The following is a 25,357-nucleotide window of genomic DNA, read 5'->3' on the forward strand; positions in this document are numbered from 1 at the left end:
ACGTACGTCTTGAAGGCGATCTTAAAATTTGAAACAATTCATTTTCTAGGATAATTCCAAGGCCAAAACAAAAAATCGACCATATTGCCCCTGATTGGCTAAAACATATTTTAAAAGCCTTACGTAAGAGTCTAACAAACTCAGAAAAGTTTAAGTTTTTCACAGATACGTTTCTTTCATACATAGCACTCGTAATATTATCTTTACGCGATGAGAACCTTTTCGTTCATTTACAGAACCACTGTTTTTATGTAAATATTTGAAGTTTCTTTTTTACACATTAAAACAAGTTTTACGGGCCAATGTGTGTACAAATTAATTAAGTCTGCAATGTACCATGCACGAAACAGGAAGCTTTTAGCAAAAAAGAGTTGAGTCCAACTATATTAACCGGGCTACGACACTCGGCCTATTCACGGGTGCTGTCCCGCTACTGGTCAACGCGGGAACTTTTGGCTGCTCCCTTTCGGACCTGACCCGGTTCGTTCCTCCTTAGACAACCTGGACACCTTAAGTTTCCATAAGACGACCATATTGACGCTGAGCTTAGCGCGGACACCTGCTCGACATAGGTCCAAGTACCGCACATTTCCCAGTTTCAAGTTGTTCAACAACTCCAGCTTCCAAGTAACTGGATTACAGGCGCGCGCCACAACGCCCGGCGAGCCTACAGCCACTAAATGGAGCGTATAAACATCAAATTATTTTTGGAACGTCGAGATTTGATTTCCATATACGAAACAAATAAATCCCAATTTGGTTCTTTGAAAACTGCCTCAATGTTTACAAATATACATTGTGTGAATAAACCAATGTTTTGCGTTTATACTGCGAATGGATACATTCGAAATCGTGCACGGCAGGACTCGAACCTGCAATCTTCTGATCCGAAGTCAGACGCGTTATACATTAAGCTACGTGCCCTGTTAAAGAAAAGTATTCAACGTAACTTACATCAATACGAGATTGGTGTAATCTGAATCCGTTTGTGCAGCATCTCGTTCACATGGCAAATCGTTACAAGTAAAGGACTGACCTGAAAATTTCGTTAAATGCGTGAAAGATCATCCTGCACCAGCTATTTGCAAAAGTGCTCTTGAGTTCTGCTTAAACTAACAATTTCACCACATGGAAGAGATTGCCCGTGTCCGTCAAGTATAAACTTCATATGTCTCAAATCCTTTCTCGGTAAATGAAACTGGAAGATATTTGGATTTTAAAACTAAGCAAAGGTTTCTCAATAGTTTTGATTGTCTACGGATTCGTAGAAAGTTTGAACGAGCACGCCAGGATTCGAACCTGGAAACTTCTGATCCGTAGTCAGACGCGTTATCCATTGCGCCACGCACCCACAAGCTTTTACAAATATAGATTTCGTAATGCGATTTAAATGAATTTACCTCAGTTAAAATTTTAAAACTTTAAATGCATTTGTACATACCAAAACTTTGGTTACGTCAAGGTGCTTGTTTTAGGAGATGTACGGTGTATATTTGAAAAAGGGGCAAGAGTCTGATTTTATGACCTAATGTGTAGTAAAATTACCAAGAATACAGTCGCGATTACTTTTTGCATACAAAGAATAGGTATGCCTGCGACTACACCATACTGGTATACGACAGATTTCACATACCTCTATCTCCCGCTGTATATAGGATTAATATATAGATTGCATATTTTGACCTTAAGGGGGCGTCAAACACCAAAAACTAAGATCTTTATGAATTTGTTGTACTCCTACGTAGGGCTTTAAAATAGCACTTTAAGCCAATCGAAAAACAGCATGTTTTCAATCCTGGGAACTACCCTTGCAGTTGGCGTGCTTCAATGTCCCAGGTCGCGTGCAGAATTAGGCTAAAAAGTAGTATGAAAGTAGCCAAGATCGATTTTTAGACCAAAATTTTAGTGTTTATTTTGCGTCTTTGTAAAAAACGTTTGAATCATGATTTTTGATGGCTTTTTATGGAATGATATTGTAGTTCAAAGCATACTAAATTGCCATGCAAAATTTCAGAGAGCCCCATAAAAGATTTTTTGAGCAAACAGTCTTTCAGTAAAATCACTGTATAAAAATACAAACAAAGATTTTATGGCATTTTTGGTGTTTAGCCGCTCCTGAAATACAAATTTTCTTCTTACTCATGCCAAATTTTACGTACGTCTTGAAGGCGTTCTTAAAATTTGAAACAATTCATTTTCTAGGATAATTCCAAGGCCAAAACACAAAATCGACCATATTGCCCCTGATTGGCTGAAACATATTTTAAAAGCCTTACGTAAGAGTCTAACAAATTCAGAAAAGTTTAAGTTTTTCACAGATACGTTTCTTTCATACATAGCACTCGTAATATTATCTTTACGCGATGAGAACCTTTTCGTTCATTTACAGAACCACTGTTTTTATGTAAATATTTGAAGTTTCTTTTTTACACATTAAAACAAGTTTTACGGGCCAATGTGTGTACAAATTAATTAAGTCTGCAATGTACCATACACGAAACAAGAAGCTTTTAGCAAAAAAGAGTTGAGTCCAACTATATTAACCGGGCTACGACACTCGGCCTATTCACGGGTGCTGTCCCGCTACTGGTCAACGCGGGAACTTTTGGCTGCTCCCTTTCGGACCTGACCCGGTTCGTTCCTCCTTAGACAACCTGGACACCTTAAGTTTCCATAAGACGACCATATTGTCGCTGAGCTTAGCGCGGACACCTGCTCGACATAGGTCCAAGTACCGCACATTTCCCAGTTTCAAGTTGTTCAACAACTCCAGCTTCCAAGTAACTGGATTACAGGCGCGCGCCACAACGCCCGGCGTGCCTACAGCCACTAAATGGAGCGTATAAACATCAAATTATTTTTGGAACGTCGAGATTTGATTTCCATATACGAAACAAATAAATCCCAATTTGGTTCTTTGAAAACTGCCTCAATGTTTACAAATATACATTGTGTGAATAAACCAATGTTTTGCGTTTATACTGCGAATGGATACATTCGAAATCGAGCACGGCAGGACTCGAACCTGCAATCTTCTGATCCGAAGTCAGACGCGTTTTCCATTACGCTACGTGCCCTGTTAAAGTAAAGTATTCAACGTAACTTACATCAATACGAGATTGGTGTAATCTGAATCCGTTTGTGCAGCATCTCGTTCACATGGCAAATCCTTACAAGTAAAGGACTGACCTGAAAATTTCGTTAAATGCGTGAAAGATCATCCTGCACCAGCTATTTGCAAAAGTGCTCTTGAGTTCTGCTTAAACTAACAATTTCACCACATGGAAGAGATTGCCCGTGTCCGTCAAGTATAAACTTCATATGTCTCAAATCCTTTCTCGGTAAATGAAACTGGAAGATATTTGGATTTTAAAACTAAGCAAAGGTTTCTCAATAGTTTTGATTGTCTACGGATTCGTAGAAAGTTTGAACGAGCACGCCAGGATTCGAACCTGGAAACTTCTGATCCGTAGTCAGACGCGTTATCCATTGCGCCACGCACCCACAAGCTTTTACAAATATAGATTTCGTAATGCGATTTAAATGAATTTACCTCAGTTAAAATTTTAAAACTTTAAATGCATTTGTACATACCAAAACTTTGGTTACGTCAAGGTGCTTGTTTTAGGAGATGTACGGTGTATATTTGAAAAAGGGGCAAGAGTCTGATTTTATGACCTAATGTGTAGTAAAATTACCAAGAATACAGTCGCGATTACTTTTTGCATACAAAGAATAGGTATGCCTGCGACTACACCATACTGGTATACGACAGATTTCACATACCTCTATCTCCCGCTGTATATAGGATTAATATATAGATTGCATATTTTGACCTTAAGGGGGCGTCAAACACCAAAAACTAAGATCTTTATGAATTTGTTGTACTCCTACGTAGGGCTTTAAAATAGCACTTTAAGCCAATCGAAAAACAGCATGTTTTCAATCCTGGGAACTACCCTTGCAGTTGGCGTGCTTCAATGTCCCAGGTCGCGTGCAGAATTAGGCTAAAAAGTAGTATGAAAGTAGCCAAGATCGATTTTTAGACCAAAATTTTAGTGTTTATTTTGCGTCTTTGTAAAAAACGTTTGAATCATGATTTTTGATGGCTTTTTATGGAATGATATTGTAGTTCAAAGCATACTAAATTGCCATGCAAAATTTCAGAGAGCCCCATAAAAGATTTTTTGAGCAAACAGTCTTTCAGTAAAATCACTGTATAAAAATACAAACAAAGATTTTATGGCATTTTTGGTGTTTAGCCGCTCCTGAAATACAAATTTTCTTCTTACTCATGCCAAATTTTACGTACGTCTTGAAGGCGTTCTTAAAATTTGAAACAATTCATTTTCTAGGATAATTCCAAGGCCAAAACACAAAATCGACCATATTGCCCCTGATTGGCTGAAACATATTTTAAAAGCCTTACGTAAGAGTCTAACAAACTCAGAAAAGTTTAAGTTTTTCACAGATACGTTTCTTTCATACATAGCACTCGTAATATTATCTTTACGCGATGAGAACCTTTTCGTTCATTTACAGAACCACTGTTTTTATGTAAATATTTGAAGTTTCTTTTTTACACATTAAAACAAGTTTTACGGGCCAATGTGTGTACAAATTAATTAAGTCTGCAATGTACCATACACGAAACAAGAAGCTTTTAGCAAAAAAGAGTTGAGTCCAACTATATTAACCGGGCTACGACACTCGGCCTATTCACGGGTGCTGTCCCGCTACTGGTCAACGCGGGAACTTTTGGCTGCTCCCTTTCGGACCTGACCCGGTTCGTTCCTCCTTAGACAACCTGGACACCTTAAGTTTCCATAAGACGACCATATTGTCGCTGAGCTTAGCGCGGACACCTGCTCGACATAGGTCCAAGTACCGCACATTTCCCAGTTTCAAGTTGTTCAACAACTCCAGCTTCCAAGTAACTGGATTACAGGCGCGCGCCACAACGCCCGGCGTGCCTACAGCCACTAAATGGAGCGTATAAACATCAAATTATTTTTGGAACGTCGAGATTTGATTTCCATATACGAAACAAATAAATCCCAATTTGGTTCTTTGAAAACTGCCTCAATGTTTACAAATATACATTGTGTGATTAAACCAATGTTTTGCGTTTATACTGCGAATGGATACATTCGAAATCGAGCACGGCAGGACTCGAACCTGCAATCTTCTGATCCGAAGTCAGACGCGTTATCCATTAAGCTACGTGCCCTGTTAAAGAAAAGTATTCAACGTAACTTACATCAATACGAGATTGGTGTAATCTGAATCCGTTTGTGCAGCATCTCGTTCACATGGCAAATCCTTACAAGTAAAGGACTGACCTGAAAATTTCGTTAAATGCGTGAAAGATCATCCTGCACCAGCTATTTGCAAAAGTGCTCTTGAGTTCTGCTTAAACTAACAATTTCACCACATGGAAGAGATTGCCCGTGTCCGTCAAGTATAAACTTCATATGTCTCAAATCCTTTCTCGGTAAATGAAACTGGAAGATATTTGGATTTTAAAACTAAGCAAAGGTTTCTCAATAGTTTTGATTGTCTACGGATTCGTAGAAAGTTTGAACGAGCACGCCAGGATTCGAACCTGGAAACTTCTGATCCGTAGTCAGACGCGTTATCCATTGCGCCACGCACCCACAAGCTTTTACAAATATAGATTTCGTAATGCGATTTAAATGAATTTACCTCAGTTAAAATTTTAAAACTTTAAATGCATTTGTACATACCAAAACTTTGGTTACGTCAAGGTGCTTGTTTTAGGAGATGTACGGTGTATATTTGAAGAAGGGGCAAGAGTCTGATTTTATGACCTAATGTGTAGTAAAATTACCAAGAATACAGTCGCGATTACTTTTTGCATACAAAGTATAGGTATGCCTGCGACTACACCATACTGGTATACGACAGATTTCACATATCTCTATCTCCCGCTGTATATAGGATTAATATATAGATTGCATATTTTGACCTTAAGGGGGCGTCAAACACCAAAAACTAAGATCTTTATGAATTTGTTGTACTCCTACGTAGGGCTTTAAAATAGCACTTTAGGCCAATCGAAAAACAGCATGTTTTCAATCCTGGGAACTACCCTTGCAGTTGGCGTGCTTCAATGTCCCAGGTCGCGTGCAGAATTAGGCTAAAAAGTAGTATGAAAGTAGCCAAGATCGATTTTTAGACCAAAATTTTAGTGTTTATTTTGCGTCTTTGTAAAAAACGTTTGAATCATGTTTTTTGATGGCTTTTTATGGAATGATATTGTAGTTCAAAGCATACTAAATTGCCATGCAAAATTTGAGAGAGCCCCATAAAAGATTTTTTGAGCAAACAGTCTTTCAGTAAAATCACTGTATAAAAATACAAACAAAGATTTTATGGCATTTTTGGTGTTTAGCCCCTCCTGAAATACAAATTTTCTTCTTACTCATGCCAAATTTTACGTACGTCTTGAAGGCGATCTTAAAATTTGAAACAATTCATTTTCTAGGATAATTCCAAGGCCAAAACACAAAATCGACCATATTGCCCCTGATTGGCTAAAACATATTTTAAAAGCCTTACGTAAGAGTCTAACAAACTCAGAAAAGTTTAAGTTTTTCACAGATACGTTTCTTTCATACATAGCACTCGTAATATTATCTTTACGCGATGAGAACCTTTTCGTTCATTTACAGAACCACTGTTTTTATGTAAATATTTGAAGTTTCTTTTTTACACATTAAAACAAGTTTTACGGGCCAATGTGTGTACAAATTAATTAAGTCTGCAATGTACCATGCACGAAACATTAAGCTTTTAGCAAAAAAGAGTTGAGTCCAACTATATTTACCGGGCTACGACACTCGGCCTATTCACGGGTGCTGTCCCGCTACTGGTCAACGCGGGAACTTTTGGCTGCTCCCTTTCGGACCTGACCCGGTTCGATCCTCCTTAGACAACCTGGACACCTTAAGTTTCCATAAGACGACCATATTGACGCTGAGCTTAGCGCGGATACCTGCTCGACATAGGTCCAAGTACCGCACATTTCCCAGTTTCAAGTTGTTCAACAACTCCAGCTTCCAAGTAACTGGATTACAGGCGCACGCCACAACGCCCGGCGAACCTACAGCCACTAAATGGAGCGTATAAACATCAAATTATTTTTGGAACGTCGAGATTTGATTTCCATATACGAAACAAATAAATCCCAATTTGGTTCTTTGAAAACTGCCTCAATGTTTACAAATATACATTGTGTGAATAAACCAATGTTTTGCGTTTATACTGCGAATGGATACATTCGAAATCGAGCACGGCAGGACTCGAACCTGCAATCTTCTGATCCGAAGTCAGACGCGTTATCCATTAAGCTACGTGCCCTGTTAAAGAAAAGTATTCAACGTAACTTACATCAATACGAGATTGGTGTAATCTGAATCCGTTTGTGCAGCATCTCGTTCACATGGCAAATCCTTACAAGTAAAGGACTGACCTGAAAATTTCGTTAAATGCGTGAAAGATCATCCTGCACCAGCTATTTGCAAAAGTGCTCTTGAGTTCTGCTTAAACTAGCAATTTCACCACATGGAAGAGATTGCCCGTGTCCGTCAAGTATAAACTTCATATGTCTCAAATCCTTTCTCGGTAAATGAAACTGGAAGATATTTGGATTTTAAAACTAAGCAAAGGTTTCTCAATAGTTTTGATTGTCTACGGATTCGTAGAAAGTTTGAACGAGCACGCCAAGATTCGAACCTGGAATCTTCTGATCCGTAGTCAGACGCGTTATCCATTGCGCCACGCACCCACAAGCTTTTACAAATATAGATTTCGTAATGCGATTTAAATTAATTTACCTCAGTTAAAATTTTAAAACTTTAAATGCATTTGCACATACCAAAACTTTGGTTACGTCAAGGTGCTTGTTTTAGGAGATGTACGGTGTATATTTGAAGAAGGGGCAAGAGTCTGATTTTATGACCTAATGTGTAGTAAAATTACCAAGAATACAGTCGCGATTACTTTTTGCATACAAAGTATAGGTATGCCTGCGACTACACCATACTGGTATACGACAGATTTCACATACCTCTATCTCCCGCTGTATATAGGATTAATATATAGATTGCATATTTTGACCTTAAGGGGGCGTCAAACACCAAAAACTAAGATCTTTATGAATTTGTTGTACTCCTACGTAGGGCTTTAAAATAGCACTTTAGGCCAATCGAAAAACAGCATGTTTTCAATCCTGGGAACTACCCTTGCAGTTGTCGTGCTTCAATGTCCCAGGTCGCGTGCAGAATTAGGCTAAAAAGTAGTATGAAAGTAGCCAAGATCGATTTTTAGACCAAAATTTTAGTGTTTATTTTGCGTCTTTGTAAAAAACGTTTGAATCATGTTTTTTGATGGCTTTTTATGGAATGATATTGTAGTTCAAAGCATACTAAATTGCCATGCAAAATTTGAGAGAGCCCCATAAAAGATTTTTTGAGCAAACAGTCTTTCAGTAAAATCACTGTATAAAAATACAAACAAAGATTTTATGGCATTTTTGGTGTTTAGCCCCTCCTGAAATACAAATTTTCTTCTTACTCATGCCAAATTTTACGTACGTCTTGAAGGCGATCTTAAAATTTGAAACAATTCATTTTCTAGGATAATTCCAAGGCCAAAACACAAAATCGACCATATTGCCCCTGATTGGCTAAAACATATTTTAAAAGCCTTACGTAAGAGTCTAACAAACTCAGAAAAGTTTAAGTTTTTCACAGATACGTTTCTTTCATACATAGCACTCGTAATATTATCTTTACGCGATGAGAACCTTTTCGTTCATTTACAGAACCACTGTTTTTATGTAAATATTTGAAGTTTCTTTTTTACACATTAAAACAAGTTTTACGGCCCAATGTGTGTACAAATTAATTAAGTCTGCAATGTACCATGCACGAAACAGGAAGCTTTTAGCAAAAAAGAGTTGAGTCCAACTATATTAACCGGGCTACGACACTCGGCCTATTCACGGGTGCTGTCCCGCTACTGGTCAACGCGAGAACTTTTAACTGCTCCCTTTCGGACCTGACCCGGTTCGTTCCTCCTTAGACAACCTGGACACCTTACGTTCCCATAAGACGACCATATTGACGCTGAGCTTAGCGCGGACACCTGCTCGACATAGGTCCAAGTACCGCACATTTCCCAGTTTCAAGTTGTTCAACAACTCCAGCTTCCAAGTAACTGGATTACAGGCGCGCGCCACAACGCCCGGCGAGCCTACAGCCACTAAATGGAGCGTATAAACATCAAATTATTTTTGGAACGTCGAGATTTGATTTCCATATACGAAACAAATAAATCCCAATTTGGTTCTTTGAAAACTGCCTCAATGTTTACAAATATACATTGTGTGAATAAACCAATGTTTTGCGTTTATTCTGCGAATGGATACATTCGAAATCGAGCACGGCAGGACTCGAACCTGCAAACTTCTGATCCGAAGTCAGACGCGTTATCCATTACGCTACGTGCCCTGTTAAAGAAAAGTATTCAACGTAACTTACATCAATACGAGATTGGTGTAATCTGAATCAGTTTGTGCAGCATCTCGTTCACATGGCAAATCCTTACAAGTAAAGGACTGACCTGAAAATTTCGTTAAATGCGTGAAAGATCATCCTGCACCAGCTATTTGCAAAAGTGCTCTTGAGTTCTGCTTAAACTAACAATTTCACCACATGGAAGAGATTGCCCGTGTCCGTCAAGTATAAACTTCATATGTCTCAAATCCTTTCTCGGTAAATGAAACTGGAAGATATTTGGATTTTAAAACTAAGCAAAGGTTTCTCAATAGTTTTGATTGTCTACGGATTCGTAGAAAGTTTGAACGAGCACGCCAGGATTCGAACCTGGAAACTTCTGATCCGTAGTCAGACGCGTTATCCATTGCGCCACGCACCCACAAGCTTTTACAAATATCGATTTCGTAATGCGATTTAAATGAATTTACCTCAGTTAAAATTTTAAAACTTTAAATGCATTTGTACATACCAAAACTTTGGTTACGTCAAGGTGCTTGTTTTAGGAGATGTACGGTGTATATTTGAAGAAGGGGCAAGAGTCTGATTTTATGACCTAATGTGTAGTAAAATTACCAAGAATACAGTCGCGATTACTTTTTGCATACAAAGTATAGGTATGCCTGCGACTACACCATACTGGTATACGACAGATTTCACATACCTCTATCTCCCGCTGTATATAGGATTAATATATAGATTGCATATTTTGACCTTAAGGGGGCGTCAAACACCAAAAACTAAGATCTTTATGAATTTGTTGTACTCCTACGTAGGGCTTTAAAATAGCACTTTAGGCCAATCGAAAAACAGCATGTTTTCAATCCTGGGAACTACCCTTGCAGTTGTCGTGCTTCAATGTCCCAGGTCGCGTGCAGAATTAGGCTAAAAAGTAGTATGAAAGTAGCCAAGATCGATTTTTAGACCAAAATTTTAGTGTTTATTTTGCGTCTTTGTAAAAAACGTTTGAATCATGTTTTTTGATGGCTTTTTATGGAATGATGTTGTAGTTCAAAGCATACTAAATTGCCATGCAAAATTTCAGAGACCCCCATAAAAGATTTTTTGAGCAAACAGTCTTTCAGTAAAATCACTGTATAAAAATACAAACAAAGATTTTATGGCATTTTTGGTGTTTAGACCCTCCTGAAATACAAATTTTCTTCTTACTCATGCCAAATTTTACGTACGTCTTGAAGGCGATCTTAAAATTTGAAACAATTCATTTTCTAGGATAATTCCAAGGCCAAAACACAAAATCGACCATATTGCCCCTGATTGGCTAAAACATATTTTAAAAGCCTTACGTAAGAGTCTAACAAACTCAGAAAAGTTTAAGTTTTTCAAAGATACGTTTCTTTCATACATAGCACTCGTAATATTATCTTTACGCGATGAGAACCTTTTCGTTCATTTACAGAACCACTGTTTTTATGTAAATATTTGAAGTTTCTTTTTTACACATTAAAACAAGTTTTACGGCCCAATGTGTGTACAAATTAATTAAGTCTGCAATGTACCATGCACGAAACAGGAAGCTTTTAGCAAAAAAGAGTTGAGTCCAACTATATTAACCGGGCTACGACACTCGGCCTATTCACGGGTGCTGTCCCGCTACTGGTCAACGCGAGAACTTTTGGCTGCTCCCTTTCGGACCTGACCCGGTTCGTTCCTCCTTAGACAACCTGGACACCTTAAGTTTCCATAAGACGACCATATTGACGCTGAGCTTAGCGCGGACACCTGCTCGACATAGGTCCAAGTACCGCACATTTCCCAGTTTCAAGTTGTTCAACAACTCCAGCTTCCAAGTAACTGGATTACAGGCGCGCGCCACAACGCCCGGCGAGCCTACAGCCACTAAATGGAGCGTATAAACATCAAATTATTTTTGGAACGTCGAGATTTGATTTCCATATACGAAACAAATAAATCCCAATTTGGTTCTTTGAAAACTGCCTCAATGTTTACAAATATACATTGTGTGAATAAACCAATGTTTTGCGTTTATTCTGCGAATGGATACATTCGAAATCGAGCACGGCAGGACTCGAACCTGCAATCTTCTGATCCGAAGTCAGACGCGTTATCCATTACGCTACGTGCCCTATTAAAGAAAAGTATTCAACGTAACTTACATCAATACGAGATTGGTGTAATCTGAATCCGTTTGTGCAGCATCTCGTTCACATGGCAAATCCTTACAAGTAAAGGACTGACCTGAAAATTTCGTTAAATGCGTGAAAGATCATCCTGCACCAGCTATTTGCAAAAGTGCTCATGAGTTCTGCTTAAACTAACAATTTCACCACATGGAAGAGATTGCCCGTGTCCGTCAAGTATAAACTTCATATGTCTCAAATCCTTTCTCGGTAAATGAAACTGGAAGATATTTGGATTTTAAAACTAAGCAAAGGTTTCTCAATAGTTTTGATTGTCTACGGATTCGTAGAAAGTTTGAACGAGCACGCCAGGATTCGAACCTGGAAACTTCTGATCCGTAGTCAGACGCGTTATCCATTGCGCCACGCACCCACAAGCTTTTACAAATATCGATTTCGTAATGCGATTTAAATGAATTTACCTCAGTTAAAATTTTAAAACTTTAAATGCATTTGTACATACCAAAACTTTGGTTACGTCAAGGTGCTTGTTTTAGGAGATGTACGGTGTATATTTGAAGAAGGGGCAAGAGTCTGATTTTATGACCTAATGTGTAGTAAAATTACCAAGAATACAGTCGCGATTACTTTTTGCATACAAAGTATAGGTATGCCTGCGACTACACCATACTGGTATACGACAGATTTCACATACCTCTATCTCCCGCTGTATATAGGATTAATATATAGATTGCATATTTTGACCTTAAAGGGGCGTCAAACACCAAAAACTAAGATCTTTATGAATTTGTTGTACTCCTACGTAGGGCTTTAAAATAGCACTTTAGGCCAATCGAAAAACAGCATGTTTTCAATCCTGGGAACTACCCTTGCAGTTGTCGTGCTTCAATGTCCCAGGTCGCGTGCAGAATTAGGCTAAAAAGTAGTATGAAAGTAGCCAAGATCGATTTTTAGACCAAAATTTTAGTGTTTATTTTGCGTCTTTGTAAAAAACGTTTGAATCATGTTTTTTGATGGCTTTTTATGGAATGATGTTGTAGTTCAAAGCATACTAAATTGCCATGCAAAATTTCAGAGACCCCCATAAAAGATTTTTTGAGAAAACAGTCTTTCAGTAAAATCACTGTATAAAAATACAAACAAAGATTTTATGGCATTTTTGGTGTTTAGCCCCTCCTGAAATACAAATTTTCTTCTTACTCATGCCAAATTTTACGTACGTCTTGAAGGCGATCTTAAAATTTGAAACAATTCATTTTCTAGGATAATTCCAAGGCCAAAACACAAAATCGACCATATTGCCCCTGATTGGCTAAAACATATTTTAAAAGCCTTACGTAAGAGTCTAACAAACTCAGAAAAGTTTAAGTTTTTCACAGATACGTTTCTTTCATACATAGCACTCGTAATATTATCTTTACGCGATGAGAACCTTTTCGTTCATTTACAGAACCACTGTTTTTATGTAAATATTTGAAGTTTCTTTTTTACACATTAAAACAAGTTTTACGGCCCAATGTGTGTACAAATTAATTAAGTCTGCAATGTACCATGCACGAAACAGGAAGCTTTTAGCAAAAAAGAGTTGAGTCCAACTATATTAACCGGGCTACGACACTCGGCCTATTCACGGGTGCTGTCCCGCTACTGGTCAACGCGAGAACTTTTAACTGCTCCCTTTCGGACCTGACCCGGTTCGTTCCTCCTTAGACAACCTGGACACCTTACGTTCCCATAAGACGACCATATTGACGCTGAGCTTAGCGCGGACACCTGCTCGACATAGGTCCAAGTACCGCACATTTCCCAGTTTCAAGTTGTTCAACAACTCCAGCTTCCAAGTAACTGGATTACAGGCGCGCGCCACAACGCCCGGCGAGCCTACAGCCACTAAATGGAGCGTATAAACATCAAATTATTTTTGGAACGTCGAGATTTGATTTCCATATACGAAACAAATAAATCCCAATTTGGTTCTTTGAAAACTGCCTCAATGTTTACAAATATACATTGTGTGAATAAACCAATGTTTTGCGTTTATTCTGCGAATGGATACATTCGAAATCGAGCACGGCAGGACTCGAACCTGCAATCTTCTGATCCGAAGTCAGACGCGTTATCCATTACGCTACGTGCCCTGTTAAAGAAAAGTATTCAACGTAACTTACATCAATACGAGATTGGTGTAATCTGAATCAGTTTGTGCAGCATCTCGTTCACATGGCAAATCCTTACAAGTAAAGGACTGACCTGAAAATTTCGTTAAATGCGTGAAAGATCATCCTGCACCAGCTATTTGCAAAAGTGCTCTTGAGTTCTGCTTAAACTAACAATTTCACCACATGGAAGAGATTGCCCGTGTCCGTCAAGTATAAACTTCATATGTCTCAAATCCTTTCTCGGTAAATGAAACTGGAAGATATTTGGATTTTAAAACTAAGCAAAGGTTTCTCAATAGTTTTGATTGTCTACGGATTCGTAGAAAGTTTGAACGAGCACGCCAGGATTCGAACCTGGAAACTTCTGATCCGTAGTCAGACGCGTTATCCATTGCGCCACGCACCCACAAGCTTTTACAAATATCGATTTCGTAATGCGATTTAAATGAATTTACCTCAGTTAAAATTTTAAAACTTTAAATGCATTTGTACATACCAAAACTTTGGTTACGTCAAGGTGCTTGTTTTAGGAGATGTACGGTGTATATTTGAAGAAGGGGCAAGAGTCTGATTTTATGACCTAATGTGTAGTAAAATTACCAAGAATACAGTCGCGATTACTTTTTGCATACAAAGTATAGGTATGCCTGCGACTACACCATACTGGTATACGACAGATTTCACATACCTCTATCTCCCGCTGTATATAGGATTAATATATAGATTGCATATTTCGACCTTAAGGGGGCGTCAAACACCAAAAACTAAGATCTTTATGAATTTGTTGTACTCCTACGTAGGGCTTTAAAATAGCACTTTAGGCCAATCGAAAAACAGCATGTTTTCAATCCTGGGAACTACCCTTGCAGTTGTCGTGCTTCAATGTCCCAGGTCGCGTGCAGAATTAGGCTAAAAAGTAGTATGAAAGTAGCCAAGATCGATTTTTAGACCAAAATTTTAGTGTTTATTTTGCGTCTTTGTAAAAAACGTTTGAATCATGTTTTTTGATGGCTTTTTATGGAATGATAGTTCAAAGCATACTAAATTGCCATGCAAAATTTCAGAGAGCCCCATAAAAGATTTTTTGAGCAAACAGTCTTTCAGTAAAATCACTGTATAAAAATACAAACAAAGATTTTATGGCATTTTTGGTGTTTAGCCCCTCCTGAAATACAAATTTTCTTCTTACTCATGCCAAATTTTACGTACGTCTTGAAGGCGATCTTAAAATTTGAAACAATTCATTTTCTAGGATAATTCCAAGGCCAAAACACAAAATCGACCATATTGCCCCTGATTGGCTAAAACATATTTTAAAAGCCTTACGTAAGAGTCTAACAAACTCAGAAAAGTTTAAGTTTTTCAAAGATACGTTTCTTTCATACATAGCACTCGTAATATTATCTTTACGCGATGAGAACCTTTTCGTTCATTTACAGAACCACTGTTTTTATGTAAATATTTGAAGTTTCTTTTTTACACATTAAAACAAGTTTTACGGCCCAATGTGTGTACAAATTAATTAAGTCTGCAATGTACCATGCACGAAACAGGAAGCTTTTAGCAAAAAAGAGTTGAGTCCAACTATATTAACCGGGCTACGACACTCGGCCTATTCACGGGTGCTGTCCCGCTACTGGTCAACGCGAGAACTTTTGGCTGCTCCCTTTCGGACCTGACCCGGTTCGTTCCTCCTTAGACAACCTGGACACCTTAAGTTTCCATAAGACGACCATATTGACGCTGAGCTTAGCGCGGACACCTGCTCGACATAGGTCCAAGTACCGCACATTTCCCAGTTTCAAGTTGTTCAACAACTCCAGCTTCCAAGTAACTGGATTACAGGCGCGCGCCACAACGCCCGGCGAGCCTACAGCCACTAAATGGAGCGTATAAACATCAAATTATTTTTGGAACGTCGAGATTTGATTTCCATATACGAAACAAATAAATCCCAATTTGGTTCTTTGAAAACTGCCTCAATGTTTACAAATATACATTGTGTGAATAAACCAATGTTTTGCGTTTATACTGCGAATGGATACATTCGAAATCGAGCACGGCAGGACTCGAACCTGCAATCTTCTGATCCGAAGTCAGACGCGTTATCCATTACGCTACGTGCCCTATTAAAGAAAAGTATTCAACGTAACTTACATCAATACGAGATTGGTGTAATCTGAATCCGTTTGTGCAGCATCTCGTTCACATGGCAAATCCTTACAAGTAAAGGACTGACCTGAAAATTTCGTTAAATGCGTGAAAGATCATCCTGCACCAGCTATTTGCAAAAGTGCTCATGAGTTCTGCTTAAACTAACAATTTCACCACATGGAAGAGATTGCCCGTGTCCGTCAAGTATAAACGTCAATTTCTCAAATCCTTTCTCGGTAAATGAAACTGGAAGATATTTGGATTTTAAAACTAAGCAAAGGTTTCTCAATAGTTTTGATTGTTTACGGATTCGTAGAAAGTTGAACGAGCACGCCAGGATTCGAACCTGGAAACTTCTGATCCGTAGTCAGACGCGTTATCCATTGCGCCACGCACCCACAAGCTTTTACAAATATAGATTTCGTAATGCGATTTAAATGAATTTACCTCAGTTAAAATTTTAAAACTTTAAATGCATTTGTACATACCAAAACTTTGGTTACGTCAAGGTGCTTGTTTTAGGAGATGTACGGTGTATATTTGAAGAAGGGGCAAGAGTCTGATTTTATGACCTAATGTGTAGTAAAATTACCAAGAATACAGTCGCGATTACTTTTTGCATACAAAGTATAGGTATGCCTGCGACTACACCATACTGGTATACGACAGATTTCACATACCTCTATCTCCCGCTGTATATAGGATTAATATATAGATTGCATATTTTGACCTTAAGGGGGCGTCAAACACCAAAAACTAAGATCTTTATGATTTTGTTGTACTCCTACGTAGGGCTTTAAAATAGCACTTTAGGCCAATCGAAAAACAGCATGTTTTCAATCCTGGGAACTACCCTTGCAGTTGGCGTGCTTCAATGTCCCAGGTCGCGTGCAGAATTAGGCTAAAAAGTAGTATGAAAGTAGCCAAGATCGATTTTTAGACCAAAATTTTAGTGTTTATTTTGCGTCTTTGTAAAAAACGTTTGAATCATGTTTTTTGATGGCTTTTTATGGAATGATATTGTAGTTCAAAGCATACTAAATTGCCATGCAAAATTTGAGAGAGCCCCATAAAAGATTTTTTGAGCAAACAGTCTTTCAGTAAAATCACTGTATAAAAATACAAACAAAGATTTTATGGCATTTTTGGTGTTTAGCCCCTCCTGAAATACAAATTTTCTTCTTACTCATGCCAAATTTTACGTACGTCTTGAAGGCGATCTTAAAATTTGAAACAATTCATTTTCTAGGATAATTCCAAGGCCAAAACACAAAATCGACCATATTGCCCCTGATTGGCTAAAACATATTTTAAAAGCCTTACGTAAGAGTCTAACAAACTCAGAAAAGTTTAAGTTTTTCACAGATACGTTTCTTTCATACATAGCACTCGTAATATTATCTTTACGCGATGAGAACCTTTTCGTTCATTTACAGAACCACTGTTTTTATGTAAATATTTGAAGTTTCTTTTTTACACATTAAAACAAGTTTTACGGCCCAATGTGTGTACGAATTAATTAAGTCTGCAATGTACCATGCACGAAACAGGAAGCTTTCAGCAAAAAAGAGTTGAGTCCAACTATATTAACCGGGCTACGACACTCGGCCTATTCACGGGTGCTGTCCCGCTACTGGTCAACGTGGGAACTTTTGGCTGCTCCCTTTCGGACCTGACCTGGTTCGTTCCTCCTTAGACAACCTTGACACCTTAAGTTTCCATAAGACGACCATATTGACGCTGAGCTTAGCGCGGACACCTGCTCGACATAGGTCCAAGTACCGCACATTTCCCAGTTTCAAGTTGTTCAACAACTCCAGCTTCCAAGTAACTGGATTACAGGCGCGCGCCACAACGCCCGGCGAGCCTACAGCCACTAAATGGAGCGTATAAACATCAAATTATTTTTGGAACGTCGAGATTTGATTTCCATATACGAAACAAATAAATCCCAATTTGGTTCTTTGAAAACTGCCTCAATGTTTACAAATATACATTGTGTGAATAAACCAATGTTTTGCGTTTATACTGCGAATGGATACATTCGAAATCGAGCACGGCAGGACTCGAACCTGCAATCTTCTGATCCGAAGTCAGACGCGTTATCCATTACGCTACGTGCCCTGTTAAAGTAAAGTATTCAACGTAACTTACATCAATACGAGATTGGTGTAATCTGAATCCGTTTGTGCAGCATCTCGTTCACATGGCAAATCCTTACAAGTAAAGGACTGACCTGAAAATTTCGTTAAATGCGTGAAAGATCATCCTGCACCAGCTCTTTGCAAAAGTGCTCTTGAGTTCTGCTTAAACTAACAATTTCACCACATGGAACAGATTGCCCGTGTCCGTCAAGTATAAACGTCAATGTCTCAAAACCTTTCTCGGTAAATGAAACTGGAAGATATTTGGATTTTAAAACTAAGCAAAGGTTTCTCAATAGTTTTGATTGTCTACGGATTCGTAGAAAGTTTGAACGAGCACGCCAGGATTCGAACCTGGAAACTTCTGATCCGTAGTCAGACGCGTTATCCATTGCGCCACGCACCCACAAGCTTTTACAAATATCGATTTCGTAATGCGATTTAAATGAATTTACCTCAGTTAAAATTTTAAAACTTTAAATGCATTTGTACATACCAAAACTTTGGTTACGTCAAGGTGCTTGTTTTAGGAGATGTACGGTGTATATTTGAAGAAGGGGCAAGAGTCTGATTTTATGACCTAATGTGTAGTAAAATTACCAAGAATACAGTCGCGATTACTTTTTGCATACAAAGTATAGGTATGCCTGCGACTACACCATACTGGTATACGACAGATTTCACATACCTCTATCTCCCGCTGTATATAGGATTAATATATAGATTGCATATTTTGACCTTAAGGGGGCGTCAAACACCAAAAACTAAGATCTTTATGAATTTGTTGTACTCCTACGTAGGGCTTTAAAATAGCACTTTAGGCCAATCGAAAAACAGCATGTTTTCAATCCTGGGAACTACCCTTGCAGTTGTCGTGCTTCAATGTCCCAGGTCGCGTGCAGAATTAGGCTAAAAAGTAGTATGAAAGTAGCCAAGATCGATTTTTAGACCAAAATTTTAGTGTTTATTTTGCGTCTTTGTAAAAAACGTTTGAATCATGTTTTTTGATGGCTTTTTATGGAATGATATTGTAGTTCAAAGCATACTAAATTGCCATGCAAAATTTGAGAGAGCCCCATAAAAGATTTTTTGAGCAAACAGTCTTTCAGTAAAATCACTGTATAAAAATACAAACAAAGATTTTATGGCATTTTTGGTGTTTAGCCCCTCCTGAAATACAAATTTTCTTCTTACTTATGCCAAATTTTACGTACGTCTTGAAGGCGATCTTAAAATTTGAAACAATTCATTTTCTAGGATAATTCCAAGGCCAAAACACAAAATCGACCATATTGCCCCTGATTGGCTAAAACATATTTTAAAAGCCTTACGTAAGAGTCTAACAAACTCAGAAAAGTTTAAGTTTTTCACAGATACGTTTCTTTCATACATAGCACTCGTAATATTATCTTTACGCGATGAGAACCTTTTCGTTCATTTACAGAACCACTGTTTTTATGTAAATATTTGAAGTTTCTTTTTTACACATTAAAACAAGTTTTACGGCCCAATGTGTGTACGAATTAATTAAGTCTGCAATGTACCATGCACGAAACAGGAAGCTTTCAGCAAAAAAGAGTTGAGTCCAACTATATTAACCGGGCTACGACACTCGGCCTATTCACGGGTGCTGTCCCGCTACTGGTCAACGTGGGAACTTTTGGCTGCTCCCTTTCGGACCTGACGTGGTTCGTTCCTCCTTAGACAACCTGGACACCTTAAGTTTCCATAAGACGACCATATTGACGCTGAGCTTAGCGCGGACACCTGCTCGACATAGGTCCAAGTACCGCACATTTCCCAGTTTCAAGTTGTTCAACAACTCCAGCTTCCAAGTAACTGGATTACAGGCGCGCGCCACAACGCCCGGCGAGCCTACAGCCACTAATTGGAGCGTATAAACATCAAATTATTTTTGGAACGTCGAGATTTGATTTCCATATACGAAACAAATAAATCCCAATTTGGTTCTTTGAAAACTGCCTCAATGTTTACAAATATACATTGTGTGAATAAACCAATGTTTTGCGTTTATACTGCGAATGGATACATTCGAAATCGAGCACGGCAGGACTCGAACCTGCAATCTTCTGATCCGAAGTCAGACGCGTTATCCATTACGCTACGTGCCCTGTTAAAGTAAAGTATTCAACGTAACTTACATCAATACGAGATTGGTGTAATCTGAATCCGTTTGTGCAGCATCTCGTTCACATGGCAAATCCTTACAAGTAAAGGACTGACATGAAAATTTCGTTAAATGCGTGAAAGATCATCCTGCACCAGCTCTATGCAAAAGTGCTCTTGAGTTCTGCTTAAACTAACAATTTCACCACATGGAAGAGATTGCCCGTGTCCGTCAAGTATAAACGTCAATGTCTCAAATCCTTTCTCGGTAAATGAAACTGGAAGATATTTGGATTTTAAAACTAAGCAAAGGTTTCTCAATAGTTTTGATTGTCTACGGATTCGTAGAAAGTTTGAACGAGCACGCCAGGATTCGAACCTGGAAACTTCTGATCCGTAGTCAGACGCGTTATCCATTGCGCCACGCACCCACAAGCTTTTACAAATATCGATTTCGTAATGCGATTTAAATGAATTTACCTCAGTTAAAATTTTAAAACTTTAAATGCATTTGTACATACCAAAACTTTGGTTACGTCAAGGTGCTTGTTTTAGGAGATGTACGGTGTATATTTGAAAAAGGGGCAAGAGTCTGATTTTATGACCTAATGTGTAGTAAAATTACCAAGAATACAGTCGCGATTACTTTTTGCATACAAAGTATAGGTTTGCCTGCGACTACACCATACTGGTATACGACAGATTTCACATACCTCTATCTCCCGCTGTATATAGGATTAATATATAGATTGCATATTTTGACCTTAAGGGGGCGTCAAACACCAAAAACTAAGATCTTTATGAATTTGTTGTACTCCTACGTAGGGCTTTAAAATAGCACTTTAGGCCAATCGAAAAACAGCATGTTTTCAATCCTGGGAACTACCCTTGCAGTTGGCGTGCTTCAATGTCCCAGGTCGCGTGCAGAATTAGGCTAAAAAGTAGTATGAAAGTAGCCAAGATCGATTTTTAGACCAAAATTTTAGTGTTTATTTTGCGTCTTTGTAAAAAACGTTTGAATCATGTTTTTTGATGGCTTTTTATGGAATGATATTGTAGTTCAAAGCATACTAAATTGCCATGCAAAATTTCAGAGAGCCCCATAAAAGATTTTTTGAGCAAACAGTCTTTCAGTAAAATCACTGTATAAAAATACAAACAAAGATTTTATGGCATTTTTGGTGTTTAGCCCCTCCTGAAATACAAATTTTCTTCTTACTCATGCCAAATTTTACGTACGTCTTGAAGGCGATCTTAAAATTTGAAACAATTCATTTTCTAGGATAATTCCAAGGCCAAAACACAAAATCGACCATATTGCCCCTGATTGGCTAAAACATATTTTAAAAGCCTTACGTAAGAGTCTAACAAACTCAGAAAAGTTTAAGTTTTTCACAGATACGTTTCTTTCATACATAGCACTCGTAATATTATCTTTAAGCGATGAGAACCTTTTCGTTCATTTACAGAACCACTGTTTTTATGTAAATATTTGAAGTTTCTTTTTTACACATTAAAACAAGTTTTACGGCCCAATGTGTGTACGAATTAATTAAGTCTGCAATGTACCATGCACGAAACAGGAAGCTTTTAGCAAAAAAGAGTTGAGTCCAACTATATTAACCGGGCTACGACACTCGGCCTATTCACGGGTGCTGTCCCGCTACTGGTCAACGCGGGAACTTTTGGCTGCTCCCTTTCGGACCTGACCCGGTTCGTTCCTCCTTAGACAACCTGGACACCTTAAGTTTCCATAAGACAACCATATTGACGCTGAGCTTAGCGCGGACACCTGCTCGACATAGGTCCAAGTACCGCACATTTCCCAGTTTCAAGTTGTTCAACAACTCCAGCTTCCAAGTAACTGGATTACAGGCGCGCGCCACAACGCCCGGCGAGCCTACAGCCACTAAATGGAGCGTATAAACATCAAATTATTTTTGGAACGTCGAGATTTGATTTCCATATACGAAACTAATAAATCCCAATTTGGTTCTTTGAAAACTGCTTCAATGTTTACAAATATACATTGTGTGAATAAACCAATGTTTTGCGTTTATACTGCGAATGGATACATTCGAAATCGAGCACGGCAGGACTCGAACCTGCATTCTTCTGATCCGAAGTCAGACGCGTTATCCATTACGCTACGTGCCCCGTTAAAGTAAAGTATTCAACGTAACTTACATCAATACGAGATTGGTGTAATCTGAATCCGTTTGTGCAGCATCTCGTTCACATGGCAAATCCTTACAAGTAAAGGACTGACCTGAAAATTTCGTTAAATGCGTGAAAGATCATCCTGCACCAGCTATTTGCAAAAGTGCTCTTGAGTTCTGCTTAAACTAACAATTTCACCACATGGAAGAGATTGCCCGTGTCCGTCAAGTATAAACGTCAATTTCTCAATTCCTTTCTCGGTAAATGAAACTGGAAGATATTTGGATTTTAAAACTAAGCAAAGGTTTCTCAATAGTTTTGATTGTTTACGGATTCGTAGAAAGATGAACGAGCACGCCAGGATTCGAACCTGGAAACTTCTGATCCGTAGTCAGACGCGTTATCCATTGCGCCACGCACCCACAAGCTTTTACAAATATAGATTTCGTAATGCGATTTAAATGAATTTACCTCAGTTAAAATTTTAAAACTTTAAATGCATTTGTACATACCAAAACTTTGGTTACGTCAAGGTGCTTGTTTTAGGAGATGTACGGTGTATATTTGAAGAAGGGGCAAGAGTCTGATTTTATGACCTAATGTGTAGTAAAATTACCAAGAATACAGTCGCGATTACTTTTTGCATACAAAGTATAGGTATGCCTGCGACTACACCATACTGGTATACGACAGATTTCACATACCTCTATCTCCCGCTGTATATAGGATTAATATATAGATTGCATATTTTGACCTTAAGGGGGCGTCAAACACCAAAAACTAAGATCTTTATGAATTTGTTGTACTCCTACGTAGGGCTTTAAAATAGCACTTTAGGCCAATCGAAAAACAGCATGTTTTCAATCCTGGGAACTACCCTTGCAGTTGTCGTGCTTCAATGTCCCAGGTCGCGTGCAGAATTAGGCTAAAAAGTAGTATGAAAGTAGCCAAGATCGATTTTTAGACCAAAATTTTAGTGTTTATTTTGCGTCTTTGTAAAAAACGTTTGAATCATGTTTTTTGATGGCTTTTTATGGAATGATATTGTAGTTCAAAGCATACTAAATTGCCATGCAAAATTTGAGAGAGCCCCATAAAAGATTTTTTGAGCAAACAGTCTTTCAGTAAAATCACTGTATAAAAATACAAACAAAGATTTTATGGCATTTTTGGTGTTTAGCCCCTCCTGAAATACAAATTTTCTTCTTACTCATGCCAAATTTTACGTACGTCTTGAAGGCGATCTTAAAATTTGAAACAATTCATTTTCTAGGATAATTCCAAGGCCAAAACACAAAATCGACCATATTGCCCCTGATTGGCTAAAACATATTTTAAAAGCCTTACGTAAGAGTCTAACAAACTCAGAAAAGTTTAAGTTTTTCACAGATACGTTTCTTTCATACATAGCACTCGTAATATTATCTTTACGCGATGAGAACCTTTTCGTTCATTTACAGAACCACTGTTTTTATGTAAATATTTGAAGTTTCTTTTTACACATTAAAACAAGTTTTACGGCCCAATGTGTGTACAAATTAATTAAGTCTGCAATGTACCATGCACGAAACAGGAAGCTTTTAGCAAAAAAGAGTTGAGTCCAACTATATTAACCGGGCTACGACACTCGGCCTATTCACGGGTGCTGTTCCGCTACTGGTCAACGCGGGAACATTTGGCTGCTCTCTTTCGGACCTGACCCGGTTCGTTCCTCCTTAGACAACCTGGACACCTTAAGTTTCCATAAGACGACCATATTGACGCTGAGCTTAGCGCGGACACCTGCTCGACATAGGTCCAAGTACCGCACATTTCCCAGTTTCAAGTGGTTCAACAACTCCAGCTTCCAAGTAACTGGATTACAGGCGCGCGCCACAACGCCCGGCGAGCCTACAGCCACTAAATGGAGCGTATAAACATCAAATTATTTTTGGAACGTCGAGATTTGATTTCCATATACGAAACAAATAAATCCCAATTTGGTTCTTTGAAAACTGCCTCAATGTTTACAAATATACATTGTGTGAATAAACCAATGTTTTGCGTTTATACTGCGAATGGATACATTCGAAATCGAGCACGGCAGGACTCGAACCTGCAATCTTCTGATCCGAAGTCAGACGCGTTATCCATTACGCTACGTGCCCTGTTAAAGTAAAGTATTCAACGTAACTTACATCAATACGAGATTGGTGTAATCTGAATCCGTTTGTGCAGCATCTCGTTCACATGGCAAATCCTTACAAGTAAAGGACTGACATGAAAATTTCGTTAAATGCGTGAAAGATCATCCTGCACCAGCTATTTGCAAAAGTGCTCTTGAGTTCTGCTTAAACTAACAATTTCACCACATGGAAGAGATTGCCCGTGTCCGTCAAATATAAACTTCAATGTCTCAAATCCTTTCTCGGTAAATGAAACTGGAAGATATTTGGATTTTAAAACTAAGCAAAGGTTTCTCAATAGTTTTGATTGTCTACGGATTCGTAGAAAGTTTGAACGAGCACGCCAGGATTCGAACCTGGAAACTTCTGATTTGTAGTCAGACGCGTTATCCATTGCGCCACGCACCCACAAGCTTTTACAAATATAGATTTCGTAATGCGATTTAAATGAATTTACCTCAGTTAAAATTTTAAAACTTTAAATGCATTTGTACATACCAAAACTTTGGTTACGTCAAGGTGCTTGTTTCAGGAGATGTACGGTGTATATTTGAAGAAGGGGCAAGAGTCTGATTTTATGACCTAATGTGTAGTAAAATTACCAAGAATACAGTCGCGATTACTTTTTGCATACAAAGTATAGGTATGCCTGCGACTACACCATACTGGTATACGACAGATTTCACATACCTCTATCTCCCGCTGTATATAGGATTAATATATAGATTGCATATTTTGACCTTA

General features: G+C 38.3%; 23 non-coding genes across 23 annotated transcripts; all 23 read right to left on the minus strand.

The window, feature by feature from the left end:
* Positions 1–1,278: 1,278 nt before the first annotated feature.
* Trnar-acg (transfer RNA arginine (anticodon ACG)) lies at positions 1,279–1,351 on the minus strand. The gene has a single exon. It is a non-coding gene; the product is annotated as a tRNA-Arg (tRNA).
* A 1,653-nt stretch (positions 1,352–3,004) lies between these two features.
* On the minus strand, positions 3,005–3,077 carry Trnar-ucg (transfer RNA arginine (anticodon UCG)). Its single transcript has one exon. It is a non-coding gene; the product is annotated as a tRNA-Arg (tRNA).
* Positions 3,078–3,431: 354 nt separating this feature from the next.
* Trnar-acg (transfer RNA arginine (anticodon ACG)) lies at positions 3,432–3,504 on the minus strand. Its single transcript has one exon. It is a non-coding gene; the product is annotated as a tRNA-Arg (tRNA).
* Positions 3,505–5,157: 1,653 nt separating this feature from the next.
* Positions 5,158–5,230, minus strand: Trnar-ucg (transfer RNA arginine (anticodon UCG)). Its single transcript has one exon. It is a non-coding gene; the product is annotated as a tRNA-Arg (tRNA).
* Positions 5,231–5,584: 354 nt separating this feature from the next.
* On the minus strand, positions 5,585–5,657 carry Trnar-acg (transfer RNA arginine (anticodon ACG)). Its single transcript has one exon. It is a non-coding gene; the product is annotated as a tRNA-Arg (tRNA).
* A 1,653-nt stretch (positions 5,658–7,310) lies between these two features.
* On the minus strand, positions 7,311–7,383 carry Trnar-ucg (transfer RNA arginine (anticodon UCG)). Its single transcript has one exon. It is a non-coding gene; the product is annotated as a tRNA-Arg (tRNA).
* Positions 7,384–7,737: 354 nt separating this feature from the next.
* Positions 7,738–7,810, minus strand: Trnar-acg (transfer RNA arginine (anticodon ACG)). Its single transcript has one exon. It is a non-coding gene; the product is annotated as a tRNA-Arg (tRNA).
* A 1,653-nt stretch (positions 7,811–9,463) lies between these two features.
* Positions 9,464–9,536, minus strand: Trnar-ucg (transfer RNA arginine (anticodon UCG)). Its single transcript has one exon. It is a non-coding gene; the product is annotated as a tRNA-Arg (tRNA).
* A 354-nt stretch (positions 9,537–9,890) lies between these two features.
* On the minus strand, positions 9,891–9,963 carry Trnar-acg (transfer RNA arginine (anticodon ACG)). Its single transcript has one exon. It is a non-coding gene; the product is annotated as a tRNA-Arg (tRNA).
* A 1,653-nt stretch (positions 9,964–11,616) lies between these two features.
* On the minus strand, positions 11,617–11,689 carry Trnar-ucg (transfer RNA arginine (anticodon UCG)). Its single transcript has one exon. It is a non-coding gene; the product is annotated as a tRNA-Arg (tRNA).
* A 354-nt stretch (positions 11,690–12,043) lies between these two features.
* On the minus strand, positions 12,044–12,116 carry Trnar-acg (transfer RNA arginine (anticodon ACG)). The gene has a single exon. It is a non-coding gene; the product is annotated as a tRNA-Arg (tRNA).
* A 1,653-nt stretch (positions 12,117–13,769) lies between these two features.
* On the minus strand, positions 13,770–13,842 carry Trnar-ucg (transfer RNA arginine (anticodon UCG)). The gene has a single exon. It is a non-coding gene; the product is annotated as a tRNA-Arg (tRNA).
* A 354-nt stretch (positions 13,843–14,196) lies between these two features.
* Positions 14,197–14,269, minus strand: Trnar-acg (transfer RNA arginine (anticodon ACG)). Its single transcript has one exon. It is a non-coding gene; the product is annotated as a tRNA-Arg (tRNA).
* Positions 14,270–15,917: 1,648 nt separating this feature from the next.
* Positions 15,918–15,990, minus strand: Trnar-ucg (transfer RNA arginine (anticodon UCG)). Its single transcript has one exon. It is a non-coding gene; the product is annotated as a tRNA-Arg (tRNA).
* Positions 15,991–16,342: 352 nt separating this feature from the next.
* Trnar-acg (transfer RNA arginine (anticodon ACG)) lies at positions 16,343–16,415 on the minus strand. The gene has a single exon. It is a non-coding gene; the product is annotated as a tRNA-Arg (tRNA).
* Positions 16,416–18,068: 1,653 nt separating this feature from the next.
* Trnar-ucg (transfer RNA arginine (anticodon UCG)) lies at positions 18,069–18,141 on the minus strand. Its single transcript has one exon. It is a non-coding gene; the product is annotated as a tRNA-Arg (tRNA).
* Positions 18,142–18,494: 353 nt separating this feature from the next.
* On the minus strand, positions 18,495–18,567 carry Trnar-acg (transfer RNA arginine (anticodon ACG)). The gene has a single exon. It is a non-coding gene; the product is annotated as a tRNA-Arg (tRNA).
* Positions 18,568–20,220: 1,653 nt separating this feature from the next.
* On the minus strand, positions 20,221–20,293 carry Trnar-ucg (transfer RNA arginine (anticodon UCG)). Its single transcript has one exon. It is a non-coding gene; the product is annotated as a tRNA-Arg (tRNA).
* Positions 20,294–20,646: 353 nt separating this feature from the next.
* Positions 20,647–20,719, minus strand: Trnar-acg (transfer RNA arginine (anticodon ACG)). The gene has a single exon. It is a non-coding gene; the product is annotated as a tRNA-Arg (tRNA).
* A 1,653-nt stretch (positions 20,720–22,372) lies between these two features.
* Trnar-ucg (transfer RNA arginine (anticodon UCG)) lies at positions 22,373–22,445 on the minus strand. Its single transcript has one exon. It is a non-coding gene; the product is annotated as a tRNA-Arg (tRNA).
* A 352-nt stretch (positions 22,446–22,797) lies between these two features.
* On the minus strand, positions 22,798–22,870 carry Trnar-acg (transfer RNA arginine (anticodon ACG)). Its single transcript has one exon. It is a non-coding gene; the product is annotated as a tRNA-Arg (tRNA).
* Positions 22,871–24,522: 1,652 nt separating this feature from the next.
* Positions 24,523–24,595, minus strand: Trnar-ucg (transfer RNA arginine (anticodon UCG)). Its single transcript has one exon. It is a non-coding gene; the product is annotated as a tRNA-Arg (tRNA).
* A 353-nt stretch (positions 24,596–24,948) lies between these two features.
* Positions 24,949–25,021, minus strand: Trnac-aca (transfer RNA cysteine (anticodon ACA)). The gene has a single exon. It is a non-coding gene; the product is annotated as a tRNA-Cys (tRNA).
* Between the last annotated feature and the right edge of the window lie 336 nt (positions 25,022–25,357).

The sequence above is a fragment of the Clavelina lepadiformis genome, chromosome 7 (assembly GCF_947623445.1).
Source record: "Clavelina lepadiformis chromosome 7, kaClaLepa1.1, whole genome shotgun sequence".
Taxonomy (NCBI): Eukaryota; Metazoa; Chordata; class Ascidiacea; order Aplousobranchia; family Clavelinidae; genus Clavelina; species Clavelina lepadiformis.